The 21,057-nt window shown below is 40.1% G+C and overlaps 1 protein-coding gene across 3 annotated transcripts in view; it reads right to left on the reverse strand.

The window, feature by feature from the left end:
• The window catches only part of LOC140715159 (ras-related protein O-RAL), a 74,208-nt gene that overhangs the window by 40,657 nt on the left and 12,494 nt on the right, over positions 1–21,057 (reverse strand). The window contains exon 1 of one of the 3 annotated variants that reach the window (XM_073026963.1): positions 19,772–19,889. The exons of the other annotated variants lie outside the window; for them this stretch is intronic. The gene's annotated coding sequence lies outside the window, so the exon portion shown is untranslated. Of the gene's footprint in view, positions 1–19,771; positions 19,890–21,057 lie in introns of those variants that run through there. 3 annotated transcript variants of the gene reach the window in all.

Here is a 21,057-nt window from a genome sequence, read left to right on the forward strand (position 1 = left end):
GCATTAGGCTCGACAGTCACAGACAGTGCTGCACCAAAAACATGGATAGTGAGGATACAAGATCCATGGTCAACCTCGACTAATGGAGGGACACACAGTGAATAAACGTGGCATGTTAATAAGGTTAAGACGGTTGGAATCTGTTGTTCTTTATGCTTTACAAGGTATTAATTCAATTAATAAGTTTTTAGCAAGACTGAATTTCTTGTTTCACTAACATAACTAACATAACATTTGGTGTTTGACTCTACCTACTGGTGGTAAAATGATATAACACTTATAAAACAGTTCATCGCCTTTAATTTTTCATTGACTGAGTGTCAAACATACTATACATGTTTATCTTCCAATAGGCCCTCACCTATCTCAGGAATCTGCCTCATCTCGATAAAAAAGTAACACACAAAACACTGGAGGAACTCACCAGGCCAGGTAGCATCTTATGGAAAAGAGTAAACAGTCGACGTTTTGGGCCGAGGGTATTCATCAGAACCTGAATCAGATTTTCTCGTCTCAGTATAAAAGTGTTTCTGCAAAAATCACCAAGCAGTCTTTCTCTTTTCCTTAGTTTCTTTGTTCTTTAGTTTCATGTGCCTTGTGCCTGTTTCTTTGTTTTAAACTTTCAGTAAACGATCATGAAGCAACAAGTTTTCAACTCATTCTTCGACTCCTGAAAGAACCTGCAGATCAAAACTCACCAGATCCGACACAATATACCAAGTTGCAATTATCACTTTGATTTCAGTCAAAAATTCCCTGCTCAATCCACTCTTCTGCATGTGCCGTGCTAGTCACCCAAAGCTCAGTCACTTTTTAAAATATTCTTGCCACTAGTTGCAAGGAAAGGCAATGGATGTTGCCTGTATGGGCTTATGCAAAGCCTTTGACAAAGTCCCCACTGGAGACTGTCGAGAAGGTTCAGTCACTTGGAATTCACATGATAGAGATATACAAAATTATGAAGGGTATAAACAGAGTTAATACAATCAGGCTTTTTCCATCGAGGTTGGATGAGACTAAAACTAGAGGTCATGGATTTAGAGTGATGTATGAAATATTTAAGAGGAACATGAGGGGGAACTTCTTCACTCAGAGGGTGGTGACAGTGTAGAATGAGCTGTCAGTGCAAATGGTGGATGCAGACTTGATTGCAACATTTAAGCACACAGATGGGAGGGGTATGGAGGGCAATAGTCCAGATGGTATAGTTCAGCATAGCCTATATGGGCCAAAGAATCTGTTTCTGTGCTGTAGTGCCCTATGACTAAGTGCCCTTCCCATCAGTTTCAAATAATATTAAAGATAGATAGATAGATACTTTATTCATCCCCATGGGGAAATTCAACTTTTTTTCCAATGTCCCATACACTTGTTGTAGCAAAACTAATAACATACAATACTTAACTCAGTGAAAAATATGATATGCATCTAAATCACTATCTCAAAAAGCATTAATAATAGCTTTTAAAAAGTTCTTAAGTCCTGGCGGTTGAATTGTAAAGCCTAATGGCATTGGGGAGTATTGACCTCTTCATCCTGTCTGAGGAGCATTGCATCGATAGTAACCTGTCACTGAAACTGCTTCTCTGTCTCTGGATGGTGCTATGTAGAGGATGTTCAGAGTTTTCCATAATTGACCGTAGCCTACTCAGCGCCCTTCGCTCAGCTACCGATGTTAAACTCTCCAGTACTTTGCCCACGACAGAGCCCGCCTTCCTTACCAGCTTATTAAGACGTGAGGCGTCCCTCTTCTTAATGCTTCCTCCCCAACACGCCACCACAAAGAAGAGGGCGCTCTCCACAACTGACCTATAGAACATCTTCAGCATCTCACTACAGACATTGAATGACGCCAACCTTCTTAGGAAGTACAGTCGACTCTGTGCCTTCCTGCACAAGGCATCTGTGTTGGCAGTCCAGTCTAGCTTCTCGTCTAACTGTACTCCCAGATACTTGTAGGTCTTAACCTGCTCCACACATTCTCCATTAATGATCACTGGCTCCATATGAGGCCTAGATCTCCTAAAGTCCACCACCATCTCCTTGGTCTTGGTGATATTGAGACGCAGGTAGTTTGAGTTGCACCATATCACAAAGCAGTATTAAAAGCATATTAAAAACATATTAAAAGCAGTATATCAAACATCAGAAATGTAGTTCTGATGAAGAGTCTCTCTGACCTGGGGCTTTGAATCTGTTGTTTTTCCTCTCACAGGTACAGCTTCACCTGCTGGATGCTTCCTCTACTTTGTTTCTGTTCAATATTTTATGTTCCTTACTGGCTTTTAATAAAAGTACTTCAATCCCCAAATTGTAAGATGTTTAGAGAATGGGAACAAAAAAAAACTGATTAACTATTTATTAACTTAGTCGAATAGCAGAGTTCACTGGTATTTTTATATTATCAGATATATCTTCAGGATAATCCTTAGACATTGATTGAGAGTAACTGAATTGGTTCACAAAGTTCAAAGTAAGTTACCAAAGTTCATAAATGTCACCATATACAATCCTGAGATTCATTTTTTGCAGGCATTCACAATAAAATCAATGAAAGACAGCACCCAACAGAATGGACAAACAACCATTGTGCTAAAGACAAATGTGCAAACACAAAAGAAAAATAATAAATAAATAAGCGATACATATCAAGAGCATGAGATAAGGAGTAATCGAAAGTGAGACCATAGGTTATGGGAACAGTTTAGTGATGGGCGAGAGCCACTGAGTGAAGTTATCCTTCTCTGGTCCAAGAACCTGATGGTTGAGGGGTCATATCTATTCCTGAACCTGGTGGTGTGGGTCCTGAAGCTCCCCTGATGGCAGCAGTAAGAAGAGAGCTTGCCCTGTGCTGTGGAGGTCTCTTATGATGTATGTTGCTTTCCTGCAACTGCATTTCATGTAGATATGCTCAATGGTGAGGAGGGCTTTGCCCATGATGGCCTGAGCCGTATCCACTACTTTTTGTGGGATTTTCCATTCAAGGGCATTGGTGTTCCATACCAAGTGGTGATGCAACCAGTCAATACACTTCCCACCACACATCTATATAAAAATTCAGAGCTTGCACAGTTAACTAAGGGCAAACAAAGTTGCAAGGAAGGGAAGAATGGGAGCATGGAAAAAACAAATTGTTAATCCGACACAAGATCACAAATATCTATGAAGTTGTTAATTTAAATGAAAAGAGCAGATGAGAAGATCAGGAAGTCAAGGTCATGTCTGGACTTGAGAGTCTACTGATCTCCATCTAGGCAAATGCAATCTGGGAGGTACTTCCAAGGCACTAAAGGTTTGAGAATGTAGTCATTATATTCTGGACTTCTCACTGCAAATCTCATCCCAATTGTTAAAACATGTTTGTTTAAAAAAAAATGTTTCCCTCACTGGCTCAGCTCAGGTTCTAATTGTTCACCTTTATACTTTGTTTGCAATTGCTGTCATAATTGTACAACTTTGGATGTGCACTTCTACTTATCAACACATGGATCCAATCTTGAACAATGCCCTGAAGCAAAGGGCAGAGGTGATGAAAAAGCCACACTGTCAAATCAAGTTGCACACACATTTATGTTTTTGTATACAATGCTGTGCTTTGATACGGCTGCAATTGTAAGCGGTGAAATTTCTGTTACTCACCGGTACACGATCAGCTACAAAACACAGCAAAAGAGAAAGAACTGCCTTTCCTGTTCACAGGTTTGTAACTGCTGGAAGACCACAACCATACACTCCCATATTGTTACACTGAGAAAACAGAAAAGAAAGTTCCACAAACAGACTGAATGTTCACTGTAGTGGTGAAATACTGTAGCCCTTCCCAATTTCCTCTCCCAATTATCCTCAACACGGGTGTCTCCCAGGGCTGTGAGCTAAACCCATTTCTATATACACTGTTCACACACGACTGCACAGCCAAACACCCGAGTAATCACATTGTCAAGTTCACCGATAACAAAACAGCAGCAGGGCACATCGCCAACAGCGATAAGATCCTACAGAGAGGAGATAGAAGAGCTCAAGATCTGGTGGTAGGCAAATAACCTCTTCATCGTCAACAAGACAAAGGAGATGGCTTTCAATTTCAGGAGAACTCGCACCACTCACACCCCTCATTACACTGGTGGCCCAATAATGGAAAGTGCAAGCATTTTCAAACACTTAAGAGTGCCAATCTCATACAATCTCTCATTGTTCCAGAACATATCCAACACAATCAGGAAAGCTCACCAACATCTTTTACTTTGAGGTGGCTGAAGAGAGCTGAATGGTGCACATCAATACTCAGGACTTTCTATAGATGTGCCGTAGACAGCATCCTCGCAAGCTGCATCACTGCACAACACAGAAACTGCACTGCAGCAGACAGAAAGGCTCTAGCACAGGTAGTCAAAACCACCCAATGCTTCACTGGCACCAGCCATCAAGGACATATATACCAGAAGGTGCTGGAAAGGGGCCAGTAACATCCTACCCATGGACTGTTTGTCCCACTCCCATTAGGTAGGGTACATAGCATCCACACCAGGACCACCAGACATAAAAAAGTTACTTTCTCCAAGCAGCAAGCAACACTTCCACCCACTAACCTACCCCTCCACACCACTACTTTATCATTTCCTGTTAGTCACCCATGCACAGATATATATACACACACACACACACACACACACACACATAATTACACACACTCCTGTAAATATATATATTTACTGTGTTTTTTATTGTTGTGTTATTTTTTTTGTGCTGCATCACATCTGGAGTAACAATACTTCATTTTCCTTCACACTGTGTACTGATAAACAACCTTGAACTGCTCATTCTGCTGCAAGTTTCCCCTTTAGTCACAAACCTTTACAAATTGAACTACGTACTTATACTAATTAAAAAGGTATAGCATGTAATAAACAATGAAATACTCAGGTGATACCCAAGAACTTTGTGTGGATAGAGACCTCACAAGGTACACAAACTCCAACCAAGCACACATACCACCGGAGTATGCTCAAGGCTCTCCATCAACCTTCACCTAGAAATTATGTTGCATCCTGAAAGATAGATAGATAGATAGATAGATAGATAGATACTTTATTCATCCCCATGGGGAAATTCAACATTTTTTCCAATGTCCCATACACTTGTTGTAGCAAAAACTCATTACATACAATACTTAACTCAGTAATAATATGATATGCATCTAAATCACTAACTCAAAAAGCATTAATAATAGCTTTAAAAAAAAAGTTCTTAAGTCCTGGCAGTTGAATTGTAAAGCCTAATGGCATTGGGGAGTACCTGCTGCGATTTCTTTTTTAAATACAGGTGTCCTGTTTTTCGAACGTTCACTTTACGACAACTCGCTGTTATGAAAGACTTACATTAGTACCTGTTTTCGCTAACCAAAGAGGATGTTCACTTTTACGAAAAAAAAAGCGCCCGCTTTATACGTGTTTACCCTGAGTAAGACTACAATGACCGTGAAGCCTTGTTTGCGCATGTGTGTATGTGCACATGTGTGTACGTGCTGATTTTTTTTCTCCAAATAGATTTCGGCTCGCTGTCTTCCTGAGTTTGGTAAGTGAATCTATACCGTACCTACATAGGTTGTATATTTATCATATCATTCCTGCTTTTACTATATGTTAGTGTTATTTTAAGTTTTATGTGTTATTTGGTAGGTTATTTTTTGGGTCTGGGAATGCTCAAAAATTTTTCCCATATAAATTAATGGTAATTGCTTCTTCGCTTTATGACATTTCGATTTACAAACTGTTTCATAGGAACGTTCTACCTTCAGATAGCAGGGGAAACCTGTATTAATTGCAAACACTTTGAGTTAAATCCAGAGACAGCATTCACATGCAAAATAGGTAGCATTAACAAAGCAAGGTAAAATAATTTTCTAATTAATATGTCAGGTGAAATAGGTTAGCAATACAAAGAGTTTTGATTTAAGTGTGCATATACAGTTCCAAGAAAAAGTCTGTAAACCCTTCACCTGGTTTTCTGCATGAATTACTCAGCAAATGTGGTCTGATCTTAATCTAAGTCACAATAGTAGACAAACACAATTTGCCTAAACTAACAACAATTATATTTTACCTGTCTTTATTGAACACATTGTTTAATTATTCACAGTCCAAACTGGGGGAAAAAAAGTATGTGAACCCTGACCCTGGTATTTAATAACTGGTAGAACCTCCTTCAGCAGCAACAACCTCCACCAAATATTTCCTGATCATACTTGCACAATGGTGAGGAGAAATTTTAGGCCATTCCTCCATACAAAACTGCTTCAATCCATCAATATTTCTGGAATACTATGCATGAACTGCCCTCTTCAGGTCATGCCACAGCATCTCAATGGGGTTAAGGTCTGGTCTCTGACTTGGTCATTCCAAACCACAAATGTTCTTTTTAAACCGTTCTGTAGTTGATTTATTCTTGTTTTGGATCATTGCCTTGTTGCAGCATCCAATTTCTATAAAGCTTCAGGTGACAGACTGCTACCCTGGTATTCTCCTGTAAAATGTCTTGAAACAATTTTGAATTCAGTGTTCCCTTAACAATTGCAAGCTGTCCAGGCCTAGAGGCAGTAAAGCAGCCCCAAACCATGCTCCTTCTTCCACCATGCTTCACAGTTGGGATGAGTTTTGTTGTTGGTGTGCAATGTCCTTCCCCCCCCCGCCCCCCCAAACAATGTGCATTTCTGCCAAAAAGTTCAACTTTTGTCTGATCTGTCCACAGAATATTGTCACAGAAGTGTTGTGGAACATCTAGGTGATCTTTTGCAAACTTCAGACGTGCAGCAATGTTTTTTTTGGAGAGCAATGGTTTTCTCCATGGTGTCCTTCCATGAACACCATTCTTGTTCAGTATTTTTCTTACAGTGGACACATGAACAAAGACTTTAAAAAGTTCCAGAGATTTCTGCAGGTCTTTTTCATCTCCTTCAATATTGCAAGTTGTGCTCTTGCTGTGATCTTTGCTTCCTAGATAGAGTAGCAACAAGCAATTAATTTCCTCCATTTGTAGACAAATTATTTTACTGTGGACTGATGAACACTCAGGTCTTTAGAAGTACTTTTGTAGCCTTTTCCAGCTTCATGCATTTCTACAATTCTTCTTCTAAGGCCCTCTGAAAATTGTTTTGATCAAGGCATAGTGCACATAAACAGATCTTTCTTGAGAGAGCAGGCTTCGTCAGTAGCGTGACTTTGTATGTCCTTTTTTAAAAAAAATAGGGCATGTCAGCTCTACAACCCACACCTCCAATTTTGTAGAATGCATTACCCCAGCAGCTCACAAACTTTTTTCTTGCAATTGTAGTCTGAGAAAAAGGCAGGTTAAAGATATAATGAACAAAAAGTGTTTAAGACTCCAAATTAAGATTCACCTTTGTAAGTTTATTTTTTACAACATAATATCCTAAATAAAATACCCATAAACTAACAGTAATGCTAGAATGTATTAGGTAATTTACCAACAGAATCAGGTTAAATATCACTGGCATATGTTGTAAGATTTGTTAACTTTGCAACAGCAGTACAATGCAATACATAATACAGAAAGAAAAAGAATTGCAGTAAAGTATATTAAGTGTATATTAAATGGTTAAGTTAAAATGAGCAGTGATTAAAAAAAGCAGAAAAAAGTAATAAGGTAGTGTCCACAGGTTCAATATCCATTTAGAAATCGGACGGCAAAGGGGAAGCAGCTGTTTCAGAATTGTTGAGTGTGTGCCTTCAGACTTCTGTACTTCCCTCCCAACAATAAGAAGAGGGCATTTCCTGAGTGGTATGGGTCCTCAATGATGGATGTCATCTTCTAGAGGCACCACTCTATAATCCCATTAACAACATGATAGCTGCTTACCAAATCTTTCCTCAAGTCATTCAGGGCACAACTTACCAGGACTCCAGAAACTTCTGTCTACTCTTCAAAAGAATGCCAAGTTTTTTTTGTATGTTTGTATGGGGTCTGATGATGCTGGCTACTTTTTCAAGGCAGTGAGAGGTGTAGACTGTGTCCAAGGAGGGAAGGCTGGTTTTCATTATGGGCTGAACTGTGTAAACAACCCTCTGCAGATTTCTGTGGTCATAGGCAGAGCAGTTACCATAACTAAGCCATGATACATCTGGATAAGATGCTTTCTATGGTGCATCAATAAAAACTGCTGACTGTCAAAAAGGGACATGCCAAATTTATTTAGCTTGATTAAGTACAGATGCTGGTGAGCTTTCTTAGTTGTGGCACCAATGTGGTTGGACTAGAACAGGCTATTGCTGGTGTTTATTCCCAGAAATGTGAAGATTGAGGCCTCTACACCATTGATGCAAACAGCAACATGTGCACCACCCCTCTTCCTGAAGTAAATGGCCAACTCTTTTTGCTTGGCTAATATGGAGGGAAAGGTGATCGATATGACACCATGGCATTCAGCTTTAGCTCCTTTCAAATATACCTTATTGGATGCACAAGGCAAGCCAATTCATTGGAAAAACATCACTTCCAAGCTTCCCTGCAAGTCATACTTCTTGCTGAATTGCAAAGGCATCAGCATGAGGTCAAAATCCTACAATACTAGTATCGTAAGAACAGCTTCACCACAAGAACTCCAGTGGTTTGAAAAGATAACTAAATTCCTCAGCATGCTTCTAAGATGTATCCTAAGAAAATATGTATTTTTAAATATTTAATTTTCTAATCTTTAAAGCTATAAAAGATTAAGAATGAATAAGTCACATTTATTGTCATATGCACAAGTACATTTATGCACAGGTGCAATGAAAAACTTACCTGCAACAGCATCAAGGCACATAGCACCAGAGACAACACTTACAAAGAAATAATTGTGATGTGTGTGTCTTAGACTCCAGACAAAACAACTATTTAGAAAGGGATAAGAATTTAACTTCAGGCAACATAGAGACGAAGTTAAGAGAGGTGGTAAATACAGGTTGATTGGGGGTGGGGGGGCTGGCTCTGTTGGTAAAAGAAAATGAAATAAAATCTTTAGCAAGAAAGACTATGAACAGAAGATGAAGAAAGAATCTTTATCAGCAGAGTTCAGAAACTGCAAGGTTAAAAATACCCTGATAGGAATTATATACGAGCCTGACAGTAGCCAGATGTGCAGTACAAATTAAAACAGGAGATAGAAAAGGCATGTAGGAAAGGAAATGTTATGGAAGTCATGGGGGACTTCAATATGCATGCAAACTTGGCTTCTGCTTCCTTGAGCATCTGCAGAGATTCGGAATGACATATAAAGCGTTGACAAACTTCTATAGATGTGTAGTGGACAGTGAACTGACTGGTACATCATAGAAGATAGAAAATAGGTGCAGGAGTAGGCCTTTCGGCCCTTCAAGCCTGCACCGCCATTCAGTATGATCATGGCTAATCATTCAACTCAGAACCCTGTACCTGCCTTCTCTCCATACCCCCTGATCCCTTTAGCCACAAGGGCCATATCTAACTCCCTCTTAAATATAGCCAATGAACTGGCCTCAACTGTTTCCTGTGGCAGAGAATTCCACAGATTCACCACTCTGTGTGAAGAAGTTTCTCCTCATCTCAGTCCTAAAAGGCTTCCCATTTATCCTTAAACTGTGACCCCTCCTTCTGGACTTCCCCAACATTGGGAACAATCTTCCTGCATCTAGCCTGTCCAATCCCTTTAGAATTTTATACATTTCAATAAGATCCCCCCTCAATCTTCTAAATTCCAGTGAGTATAAGCCCAGTCGATCCAGTCTTTCTTCATATGAAAGTCCTGCCATCCCAGGAATCAATCTGGTGAACCTTCTTTGTACTCCCTCTATGGCAAGAATGTCTACTCAGATTAGGGGACCAAAACTGCACACAATATTCCAGGTGTGGTCTCACCAAGGCCTTGTACAACTGCAGTAGAACCTCCCTGCTCATGGCCTGGTATGGAAACACCAATATCTTTGAATGGAAGATCTTGCAAAGGGTGGTGGAGATGGCCCAGTCCATCACAGGGAAAGCCTTCCCCCACCATTAAGCACATCTACATGAAACGCTGTCATAGGAAAGCAGCATCCATCAGAAAGGTGGTACTCACACCACCAGGTTCAAGAACAGTTTCTACTCCTCAACCATCAGACTCTGAATAACTACACTCACTCACTTGCCCCATCAGTAAAACGTCCCTACAACCAATGATTTCGCATTAAGAACTCTTCATCTCATGTTCTCGTATTTATTGTACTTTATTTATATTTGCAGTTGTTTTCTGCACTCTGGTTGATCTTACATTGATCCTGTTATAGTTACTATTCTACAAATTTGCTGAGTATGCCCACAGGAAATATGTACTTTAAAATTTTATCCCTTTGAATTTTGAAATCAGGTTGGCACTGGATCCCATGATAAGGAACATGTACAAGAAGGATTTATAGTGGAACTTATGATCAAAATGCATTAAAGAAATGGGAGTTCTGGATTTGGTGCTGTGCAATGGGCAACATGTTACTGTAGCAGATAGTACAATTGCTATACAGTGCCTGGGTTCAACTCCCACCGCTGACAGGAGCTAGTATGTTCTCCCCATGACCTCATGGGTTTCCTCCGGTGCTCGGGTTTCCTCCCACATCCCAAAGATGTACAGTTGTTTTGCATGTAATGCTGGTGCCTGAAGCATGGCGACACTTGTGGTATGTTTATCATATCTTTAAATTTGATTCGGTAATTTAAGGAAAAGGAGGCAGCAATCACATAATAGAATTCACCCTGCAGTTTGACAGGAAAAGCCAAGATCAGTTGTATTGGTCTTGCAGTTAAGGAAAGGCAACCAGTGGTATAAGTGGCAACCTGGCCAAAGTTGACTGGAAAAGAACCCTAGGAGGGATGATGATAGAGCAGCATTGGCTGTTGTTTCTGGTAGTAAACCAGAAGGCACAAGATTGGCTCATCCCAAAGCAGGAGCATTCTAAAAGGGAGGATGAGGTAACCAAGAGTGACAAAGTCCAAAAGGAAAAATTAACAGGAAGATGAAGGATTGGTAACCTTTTCAAAACCAGCAGAAAGCAACTTAAGAAAGCAATAAGGAGAAAAAAAGATGAAATATGGAAATATGAAGGCACGTTAGCCATTAATATAAAGTAAGAGTTTTAAGATATATTAAGTGTAAAAGAGAGGAAAGGTAAAAATCAGACTACTGAAAAATGATGCTGGAGTTGTGGTGATGGGGGGCAAAGAAATAGCCATTGGACTGAATGACTATCAGGCAGCAGTCATCACTGGAAGATAGCAGTGACAGGCTAGAAATATGACAGTTGTTGGGGGGGGGATGATAAAAGCAAGTATAGGGACTAATACTAAGGTGAAAGTGTTTGGAAAGCTTAAAGGTCTGAACTGGATGGACTATACCCCAGAGATCTGAAAGAGGTAGTTGAAGAGACTGCACCTACTGGGAAAAATTCAGAGTCCAGCAGAGGAGGACAAAAGGCTTAATTAGGAAAGGGAAAAAAGATTATGAGAGAAAGCTGGCAGGGAACATAAATACTGACTGTAAAAGCTTTTATAGATATGTGAAAAGAAAAAGATTGGTTAAGATAAACGTAGGTCCCTTACAGTCAGAAACAGGTGAATTAATCATGGGGAACAAGGACATGGCAGACCAATTGAATAACTACTTTGGTTCTGTCTTCACTAAGGAGGACATAAATAATCTTCCGGAAATAGTAGGGGACCGAGGGTCTAGTGAGATGGAGGAACTGAGGGAAATACATGTTAGTAGGGAAGTGGTGTTAGGCAAATTGAAGGGATTAAAGGCAGATAAATCCCTAGGGCCAGGTGGTCTGCATCCCAGAGTGCTTAAGGAAGTAGCCCAAGAAATAGTGGATGCATTAGTGATAATTTTTCAAAACTCCTTAGATTCTGGATTAGTTCCTGAGGATTGGAGGGTGGCTAATGTAACGCCACTTTTTAAAAAAGGAGGGAGAGAGAAACCAGGGAATTATAGACTGGTTAGCCTGACATCGGTGGTGGGGAAAATGCTAGAGTCGGTTACCAAAGATGAGATAACAGCATATTTGGAAAGAGGTGAAATCATCGGACAATGTCAGCATGGATTTGTGAAAGGAAAATCATGTCTGACAAATCTTATAGAATTTTTTGAAGATGTAACTAGTAGAGTGGATAGGGGAGAACCAGTGGATGTGGTATATTTGGATTTTCAAAAGGCTTTTGACAACGTCCCACACAGGAGATTAGTGTGCAAACTTAAAGCACATGGTATTGATGTGGATAGAGAATTGGTTGGCAAACAGGAAGTAAAGAGTGGGAATAAACGGAACCTTTTCAGATTGGCAGGCGGTGACTAGTGGGGTACCACAAGGCTCAGTGCTGGGATCTCAGTTGTTTACAATATATATTAATGATTTAGACAAGGGAATTAAATGCAACATCTCCAAGTTTGCGGATGACACGAAGCTGGGCAGCAGTGTTAGCTGTGAGGAGGATGCTAAGAGGATGCAGGGTGACTTGGATAGGTTAGGTGAGTGGGCAAATTCATGGCAGATACAATTTAATGTGGATAAATGTGAGATTATCCACTTTGGTTGCAAGAACAGGAAAACAGATTATCATCTGAATGGTGGCCGCTTAGGAAAAGGGGAGGTGCAGCAAGACATGAGTGTCATTGTACACCAGTCATTGAAAGTGGGCATGCAGGCACAGCAGGCGGTGAAAAAAGCAAATGGTATGTTGGCATTCATAGCAAAAGGATTTGAGTACAGGAGCAGGGAGGTTCTACTGCAGTTGTACAAGGCCTTGGCGAGACCACACCTGCAGTTTTGGTCCCCTAATCTGAGGAAAGACATTCTTGCCATAGAGGGAGTACAGAGAAGGTTCACCAGATTGATTCCTGGGATGGCAAGAGTTTCATATGAAGAAAGACTGGATCGACTGGACTTGCACTCGCTGGAACTTAGAAGATTGAGGTGGGATCTTATTGAAATGTATAAAATTCTAAAGGGATTGGACAGGCTAGATGCAGGAAGATTGTTTCCGATGTTGGAGGAGTCCAGAATGAGGGATCACAGTTTAAGGATAAATGGGAAGCCTTTTAGGACTGAGATGAGGAGAAATTTCTTCACACAGAAAGTGATGAATCTGTGGAATTCTCTGCCACAGGAAACAGTTGAGGCCAGTTCATTGGCTATATTTAAGAGGGAGTTAGATATGGCCCTTGTGGCTAAAGGGATCGGGGGTATGGAGAGAAAGCAGGTACAGGGTTCTGAGTTGGATGATCAGCCATGATCATACTGAATGGCAGTGCAGGCTCGAAGGGCCGAATGGCCTACTCCTGCACCTATTTTCTATGTTTACATTAATAGTGATCTTTCAAGAATCACTAGTGCCAGGAATGATCCAGATGACTGAAAATAATCACAAATGTCACGGGGGGAAGACAGCAAATTATAGGTTTGTTAGCCTGATTTCAGTGGTTGGTAAGATTTTAAGAATCCATTAAGGATGAAGTTTTGTGGTACTTGGAAGCACATGATAAAATATGCTGAAGTCAGTGTTTTCCTATAGAGAGGTCTTGCTTGACAAATCTGTTGGACTTCTGAGGAAGTAACAAGCAGAATAAGCCGGCTGGTGCTGTACTGGCATCCATATCAGACTTTGAGGCAAGTGGCCCTGGGTTTGAATCCAGCGGCTCCTTCATCGGTGCTAGGTTGAGCATTGAGCTAACAACTCAGCCTCAAAAAAACAGCCAAAACAAGCAAAATGAACAGTGAGTGAATATTTATTTGGATTTTCAGAAACCCTTAGACAAGGTGCCACATGAGGCTGCTAAACAACATAGGAGACCATGGTATTACAGGAAAGGTGCATGCACGGATGCAAGATAGGCCAACTGGTAGAAGACAAAGTGGGAGTAAAGGAGCATTCTCTGGTGGGCTGCCAGTGATCAGTGTTCCGGGGGTTATTGTTGGATTTGCTTCTTTTCACATTGTGTATTAATGATCTAGTTGATAGAACTGATAGCCTTCTGGCTGAGTTAACAGATGATACAAAGATAGATGGAGAGTAGGTAGTGTTGAGGAAGCAGGGAATCTACAGAAGGAATTAGATCAGGGATTCCCAACCTGGGGTCCACAGAACACTCGGTTAACGGCAGGGGTCCAAGGCATTACGAAAATGTTGGGAACACCTGACCTAGACAGATTAGGAGAATAGGCAGAGAAGTGGCAGATGGAACACAGTGTCAGGAAGTGTATGGTCATGCTCTTTAGTAAAAGAAATAAAGGAGTGGACTAATTTCTGTAAGTTCAGAAATTTGAGGTGCATCGGGACTTCCAAGAATACCTAAAGGTTAACTAGCAGGTTGAGTCAGTAGAAAGGCAGGCATACACAATATTTGTATTCATTTTGAGAGGACTAGAGTATAAAAGGAAGGAAGTAATGCTTAAGGTCTATGAAGATGTTGAGCAAACCATACTTGAAGCATTGAGCAACTTTGAGCCCTTTACTTAAGTATGAATGCGCTGGTGTTGAAGATCCAGAAGAGGTTTACAAGAATAATCCAGAGGATGTATGAAGAACTTTTGGTGGCTCTAGGGCTGTGCTTGGAGATTAGAAGAATGAGGGGAAATCCAATTGAAATTACCAAATATTGAAAGCCTAGTTAGAGTAGACATAGGGAAGATGTTTTCATCAGGACTAAAGAGTCTAGTGCCAAAGACACAGCATCAGATGTCCCTTTAGAAACAAGATGGAGGAATTTCTTTTAACTAGAGTGTGGTGAATCTGTGACATTCATTGCCAAAGATGACTGTCAAGAGCATGTTGTTGGGTATATTTAAAGAGAGGATGATATGTTTTTAATTAGCAAAGGAGTCAAAGGTTATGGGGAGAAGGAATGAGAAGATTAGATTAGCATCACTTGTCACATGTACATCTAGACACTGCTTAGAAGGCGGCACTGGCAAACCACTTCTGTGGAAAAATTTGGCAAGAACTATGATTGTCATGGAAAGACCACGACTGCCTATGTTATATGATACAGTACGTAATGAACAAACATCTAAATAAATAGTGAAACAGTTTTGATTAACAACCACAGCTGAAGATTGTGCTGGGGGGCAGCCTGTACATGTCGTCACACTTCCCGCACCAGCATAGCATGCTCACAACTCACCAACCCGAACAGTATTATCTTTGAAATGTGGGAGGGAACTGGAGCATTAGAAGGAAACTCACAAGATCACGGAGAGAACGCACAAGCTTCTTACAAACAGCAGTGGAACTGAACCCGATCGGTGATTACTGTTGCTGTAATGCGTAGTGCTGACTGCTATGTTAGAATGAGGTTAAGAGGGGAAAAAAATTAAATCAGCCATGATCGAATAGTGGAGCAGACTCAAGGGGTCACATTAGTTAGTAATTAAATAGACATCATTGTCTGTTAAGAATGCAGGTGCCAATTCATCCATATCATACTAGGAGACCAATTAACAGATTAGCTTTAGAAACTGACAAGCCCATTTCTTTGATAGAAATGCAAAATTGTTATCAGTGTAACATCCGTTGATACCTTAAGGCTATTAAAACTATCAACTCAATGTGCAACATTCTGATTTTGTACCATTGAAGGTACATGGTTAAGTCCAATATTCACATTAATTTGCAAAAATATTCTCATTTAAAATTGTTTATGTGACTTTTGCAAATGTTAGTTCACAGACAGTTTAGCTGCCTGAATGATCTAATCTACTCTCCTGCTACATTCCAGCAGGAATGTACATGCACAGGAACATCCCATTCTGAAACTCATTAAGAAGCAAAGAGAAATGAAAGAAAACCCGCTTTAAAATATCCCCAAGTGCTTTAATCACCACTTCAATTATCGTACTCACTTTTGCTGTACTTCAGAGAAAACAGCTGCCAACTTATCAGAATCAGAATTTAATCGCCAAGTACCTATGCACATACAAGGAATTTACTTCCGGCAGATGTTGTCTCTCTGCTCATAACAATAATAATGATAAATATAAATGAAAATATAGATTATACATACAGGTAGTGCAATCCAAGTAATAGTTATCCAACAGTTAACCGGCAGCTAACTGTTCAGCAAAGTGACCGCAGTAGGGAAAAAACTTCTCCAGTGCCCATTAGTCTTAGTCTGGAGGGACTATGCAACTGATCCTACAAGCAGCAACAATATTAGACAAATGGCAGCAGAGTGATTGGGGGTCAACCACCTGCAGAACATGTTCTTCCATAGGGCAGAACAATGGGATTTTCAAGCTCACCCAAGAGAATGTAAATGGTCTTAATTTATGGCTCATCCAAGTACAATTTAGTTGAACACCAAATCATCCACAGATTTTAAACACACGAGAAATATGGGGTATAGCAAGCAAATTACAGGTTACATGCCAGTAACTAGTTTTACAATTCAGTATATTACCAAGGAGTGGTGCATTGTCAGAGAAGTTGTTTGGATTAACACTGGGATATCTGCCCACATAAAGTGTCAAAGAATCCACAGAATTGCCCAAACATTTCCCAATGAATTGGTATCCCAAAGGAATTAATCATTGCATAATTCACACTGAGAAACAAAACACTTTGCTGTTAAATTTACAGATGACTTAAATTTGGCAGTTAGGAAAGTACTCATGAGGTATCAACATACAAAGACTTGTAAAACAAAATGTCCCCTTTCCTAAAGGGGGGGATATAAAGTCTGAAGAAAGCATCCTCTTTAGTGAAGCACACAACACATGGACGAAGAAAATCAGTATGATAAATAGGATGAAAAACCCCACTCAGTCGAGCTGAATAATGAAATTTAATCAGAAATAAATTTGCGTACCTTCCTACAGTTCACTGACTCAAGCAAGGTCACGGAAAATTTATGATTTTACATTGATGCAACATTGTGGCTTCTTCTTAGTCAGACATTAGGGATAAAACACAATCTGCTTCCTGTATTCATTTAGAGATACAACGCAGAACAGGTCCTTCCAGCCCGATGAGCTGCACCCTCAGCAACCCTAGCTAAATCACTAGAAATTTACAATGACCAACTTACTATCCCGTACAACACGGGAGGAAACCGTAGCACCTAGAGGAAACTCATGCTCTTCATGGAAAGTACATACAAACTTCTTATGGACAGCGCCAGAATTGAACTCCAACGTCCTGAGCTGTAATGGTGTTACACTATTCCCTATGCTACCGTGGCAACTAATGAGGCCAAGGTAAGAACCACAGGTTCAAAGTTCAAAGTAAATTTATTATCAAGCTACCTATATGTCACCATATACAGCCTTGAGATTTATTTTGTTGTGAGCATATTCAAATACATAATAAAACAACAATCATAATAGAATCAAAGACCACGCCCAACAGGGTACACAAACAAGCAATCTGCAAAAGGCATCAGACTGCAAATATGAACCAGAAAAATACTAACAATAAATTAAGCAATAAATATCTAGAACATGAGATAAAGAGTCCTCGAAAGTGAGTCCAGAGGTTGTGGGAACATTGAAATGATGGGGCAAGTGAAGTGATCCCCTGTGGTTAAGAGCCTGATGGTTGAGGGCTAATAACTGCTCCTGAACCTAGTGATGTTAGTCCTGAGGTCTATACCTTCTTCCTCATAGCAGCTGCATGAAGAGAGCATGACCTGGATGGAGGGGTCCTTCATGATGGATGCTAGTTTCCTGTGACAGCACTCCATGTAGATATGCTCAACAGTAGGGAGGGCTTTATCAGTGATTGACTGGGCCATATCCAACTCTTTTTGCAGGATTTTCCATTCAAGGGTATTGGCATTCCATACCAAGCTGTGATACAGCCAGTCAATATTCTCCACCACATTTCTTTAAACATTTGTCAAAGTTTTAGATGTCATGCTGAATCTTCGCAAAACTCTTAAGTAGAGGTGCTGCCATGCTTTCTTCATAATTGCATTCGTATGCTGGACAGGTCCTTTGAAATGATAACACAGAGGAATTTAAAGTTGCTGAGCCTCTCTACCTCAGATGAGGACTGGCTCATGGACCTCTGGTTACCTCCTCCTGTGGTCAATAGTCAGCTCCTTGCTCCTGCTGACATTGAGTAAGCGGTTGTTATTGTGGTACCACTGAACCAGATTTTTAATTTTCTTCCTATATGCTGATTCTCTACCACCTTTAATATGGCCTACAACAGTGATGCCATCAGCAAACTTGAATATGGCATTGGAGCTTTGCTTAGCCACACAGTCATAAGTATAAAATGAGTAGAACAAGGGACTAAGTACACAGTCTTGTGGTGCACCTGTACTGTTGGAGATTGTGGAGGAGATGTCGTTACCAATCCGAATTGACTGGGGTCTACAATAGAGAAAATAGAGGATCCAAGTGCACAAGAAGGTATTGAGGACAAGGTCTTGAGGCTTATTGATTAGTTTTGAGGGAATGATAGTATTGAATGCCAAACTGTAGTAAATAAAGAACATCCTGATGTATGCATCTTTCCTATCCAGATATTCCAGGGTTGAGTGAAGAGTCAATTAAACGGTATCTGTTCTGGATCTGTACTGCCAGTCAGGAGGTGCCTTAAACTAGACAGCGCATGAAACAGTGAAATATATAGGGTTCCACTACACAGATAAGGTTCTCAGAACCATTCCAAATGTTCCTTCACCACCAAATAGTCTTGGGCTGGAAATTCCCAATCTTTGCTTTATTTTTCCAAAAATATATACTTTTTTTAAAAAAAGGTTCTGAGAACATCCTTGATATTCCACACCCTCTCCCCCCCCCCCCCCAATTTCCCCAGGAGAGAGCTCAGAATAGAGCGCCTGTACGAAGAGTGCAGTGACAGATGTGTGAATGACATGGGAATTAGCTACGTTATAATGTCATGTATTACCAAATGAAGTAAATCACCCATCTTTCCCCCATTCAGCATCAGCGCATAAATGGCTCCTTTTACATTTCACAATTTTCCAAGTTGCCTCACAGAAGCAATCCAACAGGTTTTGGCACCCATTACAACAGGTTCGATTACAGATGGGTCATGGTCAATGGCATGCGGTGACTTAGAGAAGGATCTGGGCACTAAAGGAACAATTACCAATATAACAGTGGTTTGATTGTTGCAACAGGTGAACGCACATGACCCAGGCAGGCAATGTTAGAGGGGCAGCCTTGGTGACAAATTATACCACAGAATTTAGCAGAAACTTGGAGAGACAGGAAGAAGGCACACTCACAGTTGTACAATATTTTGGATCAGAATAAATCAAGGGGAAGGATCTCAGCTGGTCATAAGGACATGCTGATATCCACCATCTCAAATGTGATGTGCATTTGAGGTCTTAGAATTTGATCAATAAAAAATGCATTATAGGCTTAAATGTCAGTTCTAAAACAAACTCCACATGTTTATGTTGCTGATGCTTGGGCTACTGCCAGCTCTAAATAGTTAAGATGCTTAAAATCAAGAGTCACTTTATCAAGTATTAGGGACTAAAACAAAAGAAAACAAATCCAAAAAAAGTCAACAAGCCTCCAAAGTTCCTGGCTTGCCATCACTCAAACCATGAATTCAGAGTAAGTGCTTCATATCAACACCTCCTTGCAAGAGTTACCCACCTTGATCACCCATTCTCACACTAGCATTTTTCACATTTATCCAACTCCCATTCTAACTTCACTACTCGAATTGCTTCCATCAGCCTTTGAGTGTGTTCCAGGTCATAAATTGCCACATTAGATTTTGTGCTTACCTCTGATTCGTCTGCCTGTTATCCTCAAATGATTTACAACTAGCTGCTGTTCTTGCTGCATATGGATTTATCTTATTCTTTGCTGACCTTGAAGATTCCCTTGGCCGAATGTACATTGCTGGTTAAAAAAAATTACGACTCCCATTACAATTTTCCATGCTTAAAAAAAAGCCAGTTCAACGACTGCAGATCAAGAGCAGAAAATAACATTAAAGACTAATTCTACAAAGTTCCTTAAGTTATTTCCTAACTGAAATTTGAATGCTTTACAAACTATGCTTGATGATCCAAAAGAACATCCCACTGCGCAATAAACATTTCAATATTCTCTTGCCAACATTCCACAAATCAATCTCATTTCAAAGCACAATAGGCAACAAATCTAAATATACACAAAATAATGGAGAATTTGAAACCTGCTTGCACTTATTTGCAGTGTTGTGGCTAACTTCATTCACCCCAACAGTGAACTGATCCCACAACCTCTGGACTCACTTTCAAGAACTCTACAATACTTGTTCTCAATATTAAACAGTTATTTATTATTTCGTTTCTCTTTAGTATTTGCAGAATTTGTCATCTTTTACACATTGGTTGTTTGTATGTCTTTGTTGTTTGCAGTTTTTCATTGATTCTACTGTGTTTTTTTCTACTTACTGTGAATGCCCACAAGAAAATGAATCTCAGGGTAGTACATGGCAACATATGTACTTTGATAAAACTAGGATATGGTCCCCACTACACAGGGAGGCAAAAAACAAATGGAGATTCCAGTATATTCAATCTACAGAGCTGCTACTCACCTGTGACTGACTCTCCATCCCACTCTGAGTCTCCGACTTTGTTCCAATAAACAGCAATGCAAACACAATGTACTGTATTGCACTATTAAAGAGGGCTGCAATACCTTTTCAAAAGTCAAGTTTTAAATAATACTCCAGTTATCAACAGAAGGCACTGAAACCACAAGGCAGTATTTGTGGAAAGAGAATGTTGAAGTTTCAGATTGAAGATGCTTCACCAACTTTTTCTTTCTATAGAATCCATCATTTCTCATTTTTAATTCAAGTTTCCGATATCTACTGGTGATTTTCGCGGATTCTGTTGTCACCTGTTACACTTCTAGACTAAACCTTTTGCCTTTTCTATCCCATTTTTCCTTAACTTCATTGCATCATCACTAATGCCTGATGTGGTCATATTGTCAGACATGTCAAAGTAGCTCATAGTAGAACTGACAGTTCCTTGGGAAGACCAAATTGAGGTGGTGTTTGAGCACAAGGCAG

Source organism: Hemitrygon akajei, chromosome 2 (genome assembly GCF_048418815.1).
Source record: "Hemitrygon akajei chromosome 2, sHemAka1.3, whole genome shotgun sequence".
Classification (NCBI taxonomy): Eukaryota; Metazoa; Chordata; class Chondrichthyes; order Myliobatiformes; family Dasyatidae; genus Hemitrygon; species Hemitrygon akajei.